Below are 13,158 nucleotides of genomic sequence, written 5' to 3' on the forward strand. Positions count from 1 at the left end.
TGCACCACATGCCAATAATACTTAGCAAAATAAAATAAACAAGATAAATTTTCAAGAGGTTTCTTATGATTAAAGACATGCTTGTGTGAGGTCTGGTGGTAAGAGGAGGGAGCTGGAGGCAGTGGTCACTGGTGCTATTTGGTGGTGGGGGTGGTAAAGAAGAAAGAGCTGGTGAAGAAATGAGTTAAACAGGAAATGTCTGATGTTCATCTGTGTCTGGATCTAAGCAATGAGGGGGAGAATCTTCCCTTCCTGGCAGGAGAGTTCAGAGGTGTTTGGTTGTGAACCATTGTCTGAAGCTACACACGAAGCAGTGGGATGGAAAGCAGAGCTCCTCATGGCAGTCTGTTTGCATTCCATGGGCTTGGTGTCCTGCAACTCTCACTAACATGGGACTCCATTTGTAATTGGGTGAATGTGACAAGTCTGCTCATGCCAGGATCACACTCACTTGCACCAGCAAAACTTTTTTTTTTTCAGAATCTCCAATTTCTTGTGAATATTCAGCATTGTGTTTGTGGTTTGTAGGTGTTGGGGACAGACACGTGCATGGCCAAGCCTAAGACTAATAGTCATTCCACTTTCTCAATGTGCGTTATCACTCCCGGTTTTTCTCGGAGTGCACGCATTTCCTTCATTAGTTTCTCTACTTTATTAGAAGACCTTTTACTGAATAATCTGGGGAAGAGGATATTTATAAACCATAACATGTTTAAACAACATGAACTCAAGACACTCTCCTGTCAGGAGAATATCTGAGATGCAGCAGCAGCAAACCACATGGGTAATGAATTTTGTATCAATCAGCCGATCATTGTAGCAAAGATTCAGATAGAGTTCAGAGAGTGAGGAAACCTGTGTTTTACTTTTAAGTAGAGTTTAATTGGATGAAAAATATTCTGATGCAGAAGCGATCCAGCTACCACATCTATGCCACTGATCTACATAGAATATAAAATGTTTTCTTGAGGCTTAAAACTGCTTCTAATAATGTAAGAAATTATCACTCCAGTGTGGATGAATGCACTCTAGTTTTATATGTTGTATACTTCTATAAAATATTACTAAATTTCCTTCAAAAATTATGCAATGGATTATATATCATGTAGACAGTAAGATGGAAAAATAACACTTAGGACAGAGCAGATGGGTCTGATGAAGACCTTCTGTTTAATTCCAGCCTCTCTGTCCCTTTCATATCCTTCCCCTCTCCTCCAACACCATGGTCACCGCTCTGCTCTCAGCCACCTCAACTCTCACATGATGGATTGTTGGTGGACCAGGCTCATCCACTATATTGAGGTCTGTAAGGGAGGAGCTGTCAGTCTTGTCCCTGTCTGGCACAGAGCCTCACGTTGAGTAAGCAGAAAACAAACATCTACTCAGGGACTGACTGATTAATTGATCCTATCAAATGGTAATCTATTCCATGACATGAAACCTCTCAAACATAATGCAGTATTGTTATAAATTATATATAAATTATATAAAACATAATTGCCTTATTTTTGCCAAAGACTCGATCCTTGTCCTCAGGATATTTTTAAATAATAAGAAGGAGAAGAGATTGTGGCATGTCAGGGTCATAGTTTGCAGTCATTGGTATTCTGGCTTCCATTTTATAGACTGAGGGATAGTTAAAAAAGTAATCAGGCACAGAAGTCATAGGGACCATAGGGACCAAAGTGCTTCTGGAATTTTTCTTGGTAATTCTACACGTTCTTTGAAAGGTAAGAAGCATCTTGCTAAGAGGCTTGAAAACTTTGTGCTTATGAAAGAAACACAATGAGGGGAATTTGAGATCTTCAGAAGAAAGAGTCTGTTTCCATGGAAGATATCTTGTCCTTGCATATTTCAGATTTAAGGCTAAGGAACATTTCATTTCAGGGGAGGGACTCAAGGGTTGGGTTATTTTCCATTAAAACTACATATGCACTGGAGTGGAAGGTCTTGTTTGCTTGGACCACTGAAGATAGAAAGAAGTCATGAGTACTCAAAAGTCAGTGAGGGGCAGACCCAAACTGGAATACTGTGTAGCCCTCTCCTATCTGTCTCCTGCTAGAGTCAGAAGGATGTACCTAACTACTCGTTCAGTTTGGCCAGTGGTACGTAGAGGTAAGGCCCAAATTCCCATCGTAGCATTGTCTCAGTACAAATGCATTCTGTATTTCAGCCTTCAGAATAGGATTTCATGTTTCTTAACTTAGTTATAAACAAATCTAAAAGGTAGATTTTAGACCTGTTGGAACATAGTCATAAAGCATACGCAATTTGCCCAAACTCACACAGTTGGTTCCACAGTAGAACTGGAATTGGTACCCAGATTTTCTTGGGCTCATTCCTGTCAGGACATGAGTTTCAGGAGCTGTGGCTAGTATGAGATTCCAGGGAAAAAACTCAAGGAGTCTTTAAGAAGTCCTTGATTGGGATGTTATTGAGAGAAAATCTTTTTTTTTTCCCTTTAATTTCACCTTAAATGTAGAGGAGAGAACAATTAATAGATAGGAGACTACGATGATTAACCCTAACACTGTTGATAAAGATAGCATCTTCTCACCCTTCGATAGAGTAAAGAACACAAGAAAATCAAATGGCAAGCATTTCCAAGGGTTCTAGTAGCTCTTATATTTGCTTGCAGTCTTCGAAAACTGCTACAGTGCTGGAATTGGTCCCTGGGGAGACTCCACCTGTCAGCAGCTGCACCAAAAAGAATGTTCCTGCTTAATTCCCCTTTCAGCTTGTGTCAGTGAGGACTTAGTTGTACAAAGGTGGGAAGAGAATTTTATAAAGTTGTATGATGATTCTAAGAAGCACACTTTTGTTGTGTGGAGCCTTGGTACTATTCTGTACTGACTTGATTCCTCGTGTCCACCCCATCTTGAGCAGGGAAAGACCCTGCATATCTTTGTATCACAGGCTGTTCAATTGGGTTTCTCTGCCTCTAAGGAGCTAGCTTGCCAATCTCATCATTCCAGTCCCAGTGAACCTCATTCGTATTTAACACCTACTCTGTGAGAAGTTCTGTTCTAGGCTCTGAGGACACAGCAGTGAACAAAAATTCCTAACTGCCTAGAGCTTACATTCTAGTGGAAGAGAAAGACAAAATCAATAAATATCATCAGAATAGGTAAGATGGTGAGGAGGGCCAAGGGCAAATGTTAAGCAATGAAGAGGGATAGGGAAGGTTGTTGGGGGAGGTTACATTTGATTTAGGTTTTGCCATATGCAGTTGACATTTTTATCAGTTAAAAGATGGTGCAATGTTGGCAGTTCCCAATGGTGTCATGTAATAGGGTGGCCAGCTCAGCTCTCCACAGAGACCTTTTCACAGCCTTAAACCTTCAGTCAAGTCTCCCTGCTCTCCCTGTGCAAGTTACTTGGCTAATTCTACTCCACACTGCCTGCCGTCATCTTTGGCCTATAGTGTGGAGGTCTTGTGGCATAGTACTACTTAAAACAACATAGGATTGGGATTTTTAAACTACAGTATTTGGGTTTTACTTCTCAGCTTGACCATTTACAAGTTGTGTGATCTTGGAGAAGTCTCCTTGACTCTCAAATTCTTTTTCTATAAACAGTAAATATAATTACTGCAGAAAGTGCATCATAATCCAGTAAGATAAGGAAATGAGAGCTACCTGCTTTGATAAGTAAATGAGATCTATCTGCTTTGTAAAATACTACACAAAGCCAAGTTATTATCAATTAAGAAGTATTTCCAAAAATAGAGTAATTATAATTTAAATCTGTACTAAATCTTTAACTGAACTATAATGACATTATTAATTGCAAAGGGTTATATGTAAACTTGGCTTATGGTCATGATCTGAAGTCTGTCTCTGGTGATATCTTAAATACTCTTATTTTTCTATTAATTTAAGGTTGTTCTCTTTTTCTGTTTAAAGCCAGCACATTTTAAATTCTTATGAGATGGTTCTATATCCATTAACACCCAAATTGTTCTCTGCAATGTGTCCACCTCGCCTTGCTGTGTGTGTGGGGGGGGGGGCAGTGGGGAAAGTTGTGGCCAAGTCTGAACATGACAGAATTCCCAGCTTGGAGGTCATATCTACTCTAATAACTGCATGCTTTCACACCTGCCTGAGGGACACGCACATGATGATTCCTGGTGCTAACAGATAAGGAAAGGAGTTGGGGTCCATTCCCATGCAGCTGTAGTTGTTAGATCTGGAGCCAGCCTCTTGGTTTCCATTTAAATTATTGTGTTAGTATGTACAGGACCTGGTTCTTGAGCAGGGAAGCCATCAAAAAAATGAAGAAGGAGAAGGAAGAAGAAAGAAGAAGGGAGAGCAGGCTCAGGATTCTGGGTTTTATGTTTCATTGTGTTTATATGAATCCTAGCCCACCCGTATTCCATCTTTAGCTATATGACATATTATTTTGATCATCTCAGAGCATACAGTCATTAGACTGTCTTATTAGATTTACAATTGATAAGAGTAATTTCATTGTTAATATTTTTTGAAAAGCTCAAAGTAAGACTCAGAACTCATTGAAGCAGCTCTGAAATCACTGAGGGCTTAGACAGTAATGAAAAGGAGTCTAATAAATATCATCAAAGTTTGGAAAAACTGGGAACAAATTATCGAGTATTAGCCTATTTTACGAAAAGTAGTTTTGGGCAAATACACTGACAGCTGCTAATTCTGCTCAGACAGTTAACAATGTAATATCTTCTCTCTTCCTGGTGTTCATTCGTCTTTCTGTAATGAAGATGTCAGGCTGGGTATTAGGATCTGAGGAAGTGGGACATGTTCTGGCTCTCTTTCAACCTAATGTTTTTTGCCCTATCTTTTTGTATTCCAGAATATTCTTCTGCTTTAGCTCTGTTAAACTTTTTTGTTAATTTTTGAACTTTTAATTGAATATCGGCAGGAACTATACGTATGTGTCCTCCTCTACCTGTACTCACAATGATTGGAATTTTGCTGCATTTGCTTTACCATTATTTATCGTTATTCTCTCTCTCTGTCTTTTCTGCTGCACTATTTATTTATCCATTTGTTTATTCACTGGATTATAGTATTATAATATTTTTCCATTATTATTTATTTCAGTGCTCAGATTGTCCCAGAGTCGACCCATGGTCGCCCCTTTAATCTGGTTCTTGTGTCTTTTGAGTGCTTCTCACCATTCTTGGAGCATTCCTTGCTTTCTGGCACTAATGATATTCCAGGTTTGTTTTGTTCTTTCTCTGCCTCCGCCATGAAATCAGCTGGTTTTCTAAACCTTAGCCAAAGGAATCTTGGCTTCTTAAATGCAGGTATTTACAAGCCAAGATCTGGATGCTAGTTGTGCTCCTTGTTGCTGACTTGTGACTACTTCTAGTGCTTTTAGAACTAGGACACAAATCCACACACACACATAGGCATAAAGACCTATATCTATATTTGTTTCCTTGTCTACCTGTCTCTTTGTATGTGTACCGTGGTATATATATGAATATAAAATAATACAAACCGTGAATTCATATGGATGCCTCCAATTTTAAACCAGCACCACAAGGTTCATTCTGGGCCTCTCATTTCCATTTTTGCAACACTCTAATCCAATAGTCAGATCAGCTTGACCCCATTATCCTCAATATATTTACTTATTAGCTCAAGTCTAGAATACACAGAAAGGAGTTTTCAGGTTGACAACTCATGTCATTGAGAAAAGCAAACTTCTTCATTTGAGTTCATATTGTTTTGTTTTTAAGGTAAAATTTATATGTAATAAAATGCACAGATCTTAATTCTGTTATTGCATGAGATTGGACAAATGCATAAACACATGTGACCCACATTCCCATCAAGACATACAGTATTTTCAACACACTAAAAAGCTTTGTTGTGCCCTTTCTCTGTTATTCCACTACCTAGAGGCAACCGCTATTCTGATGTTTTTCACTATAGATCTTTTCCCTTTGTGAGAACTTCATAGAAATGACCCATATAATATATACTCTGCTTAGTCTACTCTCTTAAAACTCAGTATAATGCTTTTGAGATTCATCCTGTCATACGTATCAGTCTTTCATTCTTTTTTGTTGTCGAGGAGTATTCTAGTCTGTGGATATGCCACAATTTGTCAGACATTTTCCTTTGACGGACATTTATTTCTAATTTTTGGTTACTACAAATAGAGCTGCAGGAAATACTCTCTTATAGGTCTTTTTGTGGACATACATTTACATTTTTAAATTGTTAAACAGTTTATTAAATTATACAGCAAAATTGATTTGTTTTTTCTTGGTGTACAGTTCTATGGTTTTAACACAGGCATTGATTTGTATAACCATGACCATAGTCAAGATTAAGAACAGTTCCACCACCCCAAAAAAACCTCCTTGTGCTGTCCATTTATAGTAATCCCTACTTCACCTCACCCTCAACCGCTGTCAGCTGCTCATTTATTCTGTATCCCAATAGTTTTGTCTTTTTGAGAATGTTCTATAAATATAGTCCTACAGTATGCAGTCTTTATTGCTGAGTTGCATTTCAGTATATGGATGCACCACAGCTTATTCATGCACCTGTTGAAGGACACCTGGGTTGTTGCCATTTGGGGGGCAATTATTAATAAAGGTGCTATGAACATTTGTATACAAGTTTTTGGTGGACATAAATTTTCATTTCATTTCTCTAGGGTATTAAATTATGGTATTAATTCAAATTCCCCTAATGACTAAAGATGTTGAGCATCTTTTTATCATTTCAATATTCAGATGCTTTGTCTACTTTTAAAACAATGTTGCTTACTTTCTTACTACTGAGTTTTGAAAATATTTGTATAGTCTACATATAAGTCCTTTGTCAGATATTTGATGTGTAAGTACTTTCTCTAGTTTGTAGCTTCTTTTTTCACTCTCTTAACAGTGTCTTTTGCAAAACAAAAAAATTTTTAATTTTAAAGAAAGATAGTTTTACCATTTTTTCTTCTTTTTTTTTCTTTTGGGGCCATGTCTAAGAATTTATTGCCAAACCACAGATCACAGATTTTCTATGTTTTTCTCCCTGGAAGTTTAATAGTTCTGTGTTTAAGGTTTGTAGCTATGATGCATTTTGAGTTAATATTTTTATAAGGTGTGAGGTTTAGGTTTAGGTTGAAGTTCCTATTTTTTGGCATATGGATGTCCGATTGTTCCAGAACCTTTATTAAAATATCATCTTGTCCCTCTCCTGCTAAGAAGCTCTCAGTGGTTTCCCCTTGTTCTTACAATGAAATCAGAAAGCACTTTGTCTGATTTGTAAGTCATAATGCTGTCATGCTTACCCATTCCTCAAACCACATTTTGTGGCACACTTCCTCCTGTCATACTCCATCCACACCATGAATTCTCACAGCTCTTTTCCAACACAGAACCTTTGCACATGCTTATGTCTTCAACCTGGAATATTCTTCCACTGTGTCATCCCATGGTTCTCTAGATCCACTTTTGGTTCTCTCCCATGGCATCCTGCTCTTTTTCGTTTGTCACACTTTTTACAGTTCATAAATATATAGTTATCTTCTATTTGTTCATTGAATTCCACATGAAATTGTAAACCTGTGGGTTCTGTGTTCTCAGTGCCCAACACTGTGCTTGCTCTCATGAAACTTATTGCCTAGTGTACATATGGACAAGTAAACAAATAACTATAATAAAGTTACCATTCCATGTAAATGTGTCTAAGCTGTTTCACTGTACTTTTGGTCCTGTTTTCTGCACTGATGAAAATGTTCTTTGCCTTGAGATTACACAGATGGTCTTAGCTCTTCTGCTAGAGAATCAAAAGCTCCGAGAAGGAAGTATTCAAACTGCATTCAACTTGTGCCTCTCTCCATACAGAGAATCGTTTGTCTTATTAAATTAACTCACTTTCTGGTTTCTAGGATACAAACATGTGAGTAGCCGTGTGCCACCTTGCCAGTGAAAACTAATGGGGCTGATGTGGAGAACAGAAAAAGCCAAATTTAAAGTTATATCTCATATCTACACAGCCAACACTTGGGTTATCAGTGCTTTAATATGCAGTGAAGACATATAAAAAAAAAGTTTTTCTTTTAAAATATGCTGGAATTTGACCTCTGTAGTTTTTTTTTTTTTTTCCCAAATGGCTCAATAATAGTCCTATGAAGGTGACAGAAGAAACAAATAGAATGCCACCTTTGAGAAATGATTAAGACAGTTGATTATAAAGTAGGAAGATTGAGATGCCAAATAAAACAGGGGCTGTTTGATAAAACCTTACCATGAACATAAGTATCCAGGCCAGGCCCTCTGAAGCCACTGACTGTATTAAAAAGAAGTTGGTCCAGCTGTGTTTTTTTCCGTGTAAAAATACTGCGTGTTTCCTTTTTTTTTTTTTTTGAAGTGCTTTGTCAAGGGAATATCTTAGACTAAACAATGATGAACTTAAATTCATAAAACAGTTTTCAAACCATTTCAAACTGGAAGCAATATTTGATAATATACCTAAACATGAAAATAATGAAATATGCAAGTATATATAGTAGCAGATGAATTATAAAAATGCATCTCAACTATCAGTTCCAGTCCTTCAAAGACTGTTCTCTTGGAGTAGGAGATACATCCTTATAGAACCCTGTGCCGTGCTGCAAAGCTTGGTGTTAACAGGCTTATTCGCGGGAGGGAACAGAGCCAACTCTCTTTATACCTTCCCACACAGTGCTGGTCTTAGTATAGTCTCCTATCTGATTTATGAATTTCTCCTGGAATGAATTTTCCACAAATATATGATGGAGAACTGTGTAGCTTTGACATTCAGTCTGCCTGTGAATGTTAGCAGTGTGAGCACCTGGCACCAAGGCTGAGGTCTAGGCATGTTCCAGGGGCTCACTAACCAACACTATATGTCACCTTTTCTATGTTTGAAAATGGGGCAGACCACAGAACACTAATCAGATTCTAAAGGTTCTTTCTTGTTTGTTTAATATTTTCATGCTGGTCAGAAGAGCAGTGTTCTTTTCAAGATGATAAAATGTTGAAAATTTTTTCTTTTGGTTATTGATTATTGACCACATTTCATAGCAATAGGGTTTTTATTTATATGGGGTTTGCTTTCTTTTCATTCTTTGACAGCAGGGCATTGCTTATTATAGGTTTCTTGCCCTTTGAGGTACAGGGGACATCAGGCATGGCTTTTACCATGTTGATGATTTGTATGTACTTTCTAAGTGATAAGAATATTGTGCATTTCTTGTTTTTCTCTTCTGGTGAGGAAATACCACTGAGTGGTGTTAGATATTTTTCCTCTTTTGATGTGTTTGTGGAAAACTGGTGTAACCAAGAAAGCACGTTACAGAAGTTCAGACTGGCCCTTTAGAGAGTGCTGTTTTCTATGAAATGGATAGAGTAAGCCTTTGATGGAAATTTTCCCATTTGGACTCCATCCTTTGTAAAACACTGAAGTATATGAGGGTCAGAGCATTTGAGTTTTGTTCCTTTTTAGTTATGTATCAGCAGTGGTTGGAAACAAGTCTGTTTACATATCACTAAAACAAGGACTGAGTTTTCTTAGCTATGTGATAAAAGTAATTACCTCCCAGATAATTTTTTTAGAGATTTTATTTATTTATTTATTTATTTGACAGAGAGATGGAGAGAGAGCACAAGTAGGCAGAATGGCACGCAGAGGGGGAGGGAGAAGCAGGCTCTTGGCTGAGGAGGAAGCCCCCAACGTGGGGCTTGATCTCAGGATCCTGGGATCATGACCTGAGCTGAAGGCAGACGCTTCACCGACTGAGCCATCCAGGAGCCCCTCTTCCCAGATAATTTCAAAAGGGACCCCGTATTTTAAACATTTGAAACTGGACATTTTGTTTTAAATCTTCATATTCTCATACATTTGAATTTCCTGTATGGTATAGGTTGGGTAACATAGTAGCTTAGGTTTAGGGTAAGGGAAGATGCCATTGATACATTTGGCTTAGAGACCCTAAGTCATCTCTTAGGAGCACCAGTTCTCTTGGCACTTTGGCCAAGGAACAACAAAGGGTGAAGGGCTCAGAGTAGGAATCTGAGAGAAGAATCAAGTATTTCCCAAGGCATCCTATTTCATTTTCTGCCTACCTCCCAACCCTCACACACACTCACATACAAACACACACACCCCAAACATTTCCTGTTCTATCCTTTTTGGCCCCAGAGTATTGGTTCAGAAAATATATGCTTGTTTTTTTGTTTATTTTTTGCCAGAAAGTGCATTTAAAAACTGCCAGGGTCCTCAATATAACATAGTCAATAATATAAATTACTATACAAGAGAAGACTGGATATTCAAATAGCACACTAATTTCATTCAGAGTATCTGAAATATCATACTTTGCCCCCCCCCATAAAAAGAGAAAGAAAAAAATTTTGAAACTAAAAATAATTTAACCCAAAAAACATTTTTGGAAGCACTGTATTACTCAGCCATCTGAAAGGACAAATACCCACCATTTGCATTCGACAAGGTTGGAACTGAAGGGAATATGCTAAGTGAAATAAATCAAGCAGAGAAAGACAATTATCATAGGGCTTCACTCATATGTGGAACATAAGGAATAGAGCAGAGGACCGCAGGGAAGGGAGGGGAAACTGAATGGGAAGAAATCAGAGAGGGAGACAAACCATGAGACTCTCTACTCCAGGAAACAAACTGAGGGTTACAGAAAGGAGGGTGGTGTGGTTGGGGTGACAGGGTGATGGGTATTTAAGGAGGGCACGTGTAGGGATGAGCATTGGGTGTTATATGCAACTGATGAATCATTGAACACTACAACAAAACGTATGACATACTATATGTTGGCTAACTGAACACAATAAAAAAGTGTTATCATATTCAAATGCTAAAATGTTTTTTAAAAGTGGGGGGTGGGATTTGCTGTCCCTTTGCTAGCAAGAGACTATGATCTTGAACAACTTCCAGTCCATCAAGATCTTTCCCAAGCAGTACTGAGCCCAGGCTGCTATGGGAAAGAGTGGAGAAGCTGTTACCCAGGACTGGTAGTGGCAGTTCCTTGGGGGTCCAGCAACTCGGGATCCCAGTCTGTGTCCCACCCCGAGTCTCAGAATGTCTCGGGGGAGTGTTTCAGAGTGAGATAGTCATCCAAATCTGAACACTTTCCACCTCAGTGCCTCATATATGCAGTGAAAAAAAAACGTGAAGATAAGAAAGAAGTTTTTAGACCTTTCAAGCCTGTTGATTTGACCCCTTTGGCAGTAGAGCTTCCAGCAGTGGAAGATGTGTGACGCCCACACAAAGAGAAGATGACTAGTTATCCAGTGAGTAGTCAGGGACAACAGATGAGGAAGATGATGATGTAGAACAAGAAGGGACTGAGGAACTCACCTGTGGACCTGAGGACACCAGAGCAGCAGCATCTCTGAATTTGAGCAATGGTGAAACAGATTCTGTGAAAATCATGATTGTCCATGATGATGTAGAAAGTGAACCAGCCATTACCTCTTCTAAGGAGGGCACTTTTATTGTCCACCAGCCTCAGTCTGCTAGTAACACTCTCCAGAAACACAAATCTTCCTCTTCCTTTGCATCTTTTATAGACCCCAGATTACTACAGATTTCTCTATCTAGTGGGACAACAGTGACTTTTGTGGTGGTATTTTCCTGTGATGGAAAAAGTCCAGAAGCCATAGGGCAAGACCTAACAGGAAGGGCTCAGCAGTCAGTGTGAATCCCATGAACACTAGACCACAGAGTGACATCAAAGAGATTCATAAATATAAAATGAGATTTAATCCTGAGATTCTGTGTGCCACCTTAAGGGGAGTGAATTTGTTAAAGGGTACAGAGAGGGACCTGATATTGCTCGACAGAAGTGGCCAAGGGAATATAGATCCTCTGATTAAGTGAAGATGATTTCAGCAAATGGATGTCCTTGAAGGCTTGAATGTCTTGCTGACAATGTCTGGCAAAAAGGATAAGTTAGTTGTCTATTATCGGTCTTGGTTAAGAAATAAATATTTCACAATGTTCCAGAAGTTGAGATGAAGCAGGGATGGACAACCATGGGCGACTTGGAAGTATGTGTACACTATAAAATTGTAAAATATGAAAGAATCAAATTTCTGGTAATTGCAGAATTCTGTGAGGGTCTATGCGTGGGCACCCAGGCTATGTCAAAAATTTATGGGCTTTAAGTCATTCAGAGAATTGGTACATAAGCCATTACTGGTGGATATCACTGTTGAGGAAGGCCAGAGGTTGAAAGTGATCTACGGATCCTGTGCTGGATTCCATGCTGTCGATGTGGATTCAGGATTGGTCTATGACATTTATCTACCAACACACATAAGAGGGAACCCGTACTCTATGATCCAGTGTAGTATCAAACCCCATGCAATCATCCTCCTCCTCAACACAGATGGCATGGAGCCTCTTTTGTGTTATGAAGAAGAAAAGGTTTATGGGTGTCTGGGTGGCTCAGTTGTTAAATGTCTGCCTTTGGCTTAGGTCATGGTCTCAGGGTCCTGGGACTGAGCCCCACATCGGGCTCTCTGTTTTTCAGGGTACCTGCATCCCCCTCTCTCTCTGCCTACTTGTGATCTCTCTCTCTCTGTCAAATAAATAAATAAAATCTTTAAAAAAAAGAAGAAAGGGTTTACATGAATGCTTAATGGAAGAATCTCCAAGGATGTGGTTCTGAAGTGGGGAGAGATGCTGATGTCTGTGGTATGTATTCAATCCAGTCAGATGTTGGGCTAGGGAGAAAAGGCCACAGAGCTCCGTTCTGTGGCAACTGGTCAGTTGGATGGTGTGTTTATGCACAAAAGGGCTCAGAGACTAAAATTCTTATGTGAATGCAAGGAAAAGGTCTTCTTTGCCTCTGTTGCATCTGGTAGAAGCAGTCAGGTTTAATTCATGTTAGGCAGGGCTTCTCTTCTGAGCTGGTAGAAGCAGTGTAATGAGGATTGTTGGCCCCCAGATTTTTCTAGATCCTGAGAACTTGGAATTCCTTGCATCTTGGAGCTCAGAGCTCCACTGGTGTAATCCAGGACAGCTCTGTGTGTGTGTCTAGGCACTACATGTGGGGTGTTCTGTTTTCATTTCCTTTATGCACCTCTTACCAGTTTATCCCTCTTCTTTTCCCTACTCAAAATTAAATCAAGGCTGCAATACAGCTGGTGCTGTTCACATTCTTAAAAAA

General features: G+C 39.0%; 1 protein-coding gene across 1 annotated transcript in view; it reads left to right on the forward strand.

The window, feature by feature from the left end:
• The window catches only part of PASD1 (PAS domain containing repressor 1), a gene marked incomplete at both ends in the record, with an annotated part of 53,297 nt that overhangs the window by 21,326 nt on the left and 18,813 nt on the right, over positions 1-13,158 (forward strand). The window lies entirely within an intron of this gene.

Source organism: Martes martes (assembly GCF_963455335.1).
Source record: "Martes martes genome assembly, chromosome: X".
NCBI classification, from domain to species: domain Eukaryota; kingdom Metazoa; phylum Chordata; class Mammalia; order Carnivora; family Mustelidae; genus Martes; species Martes martes.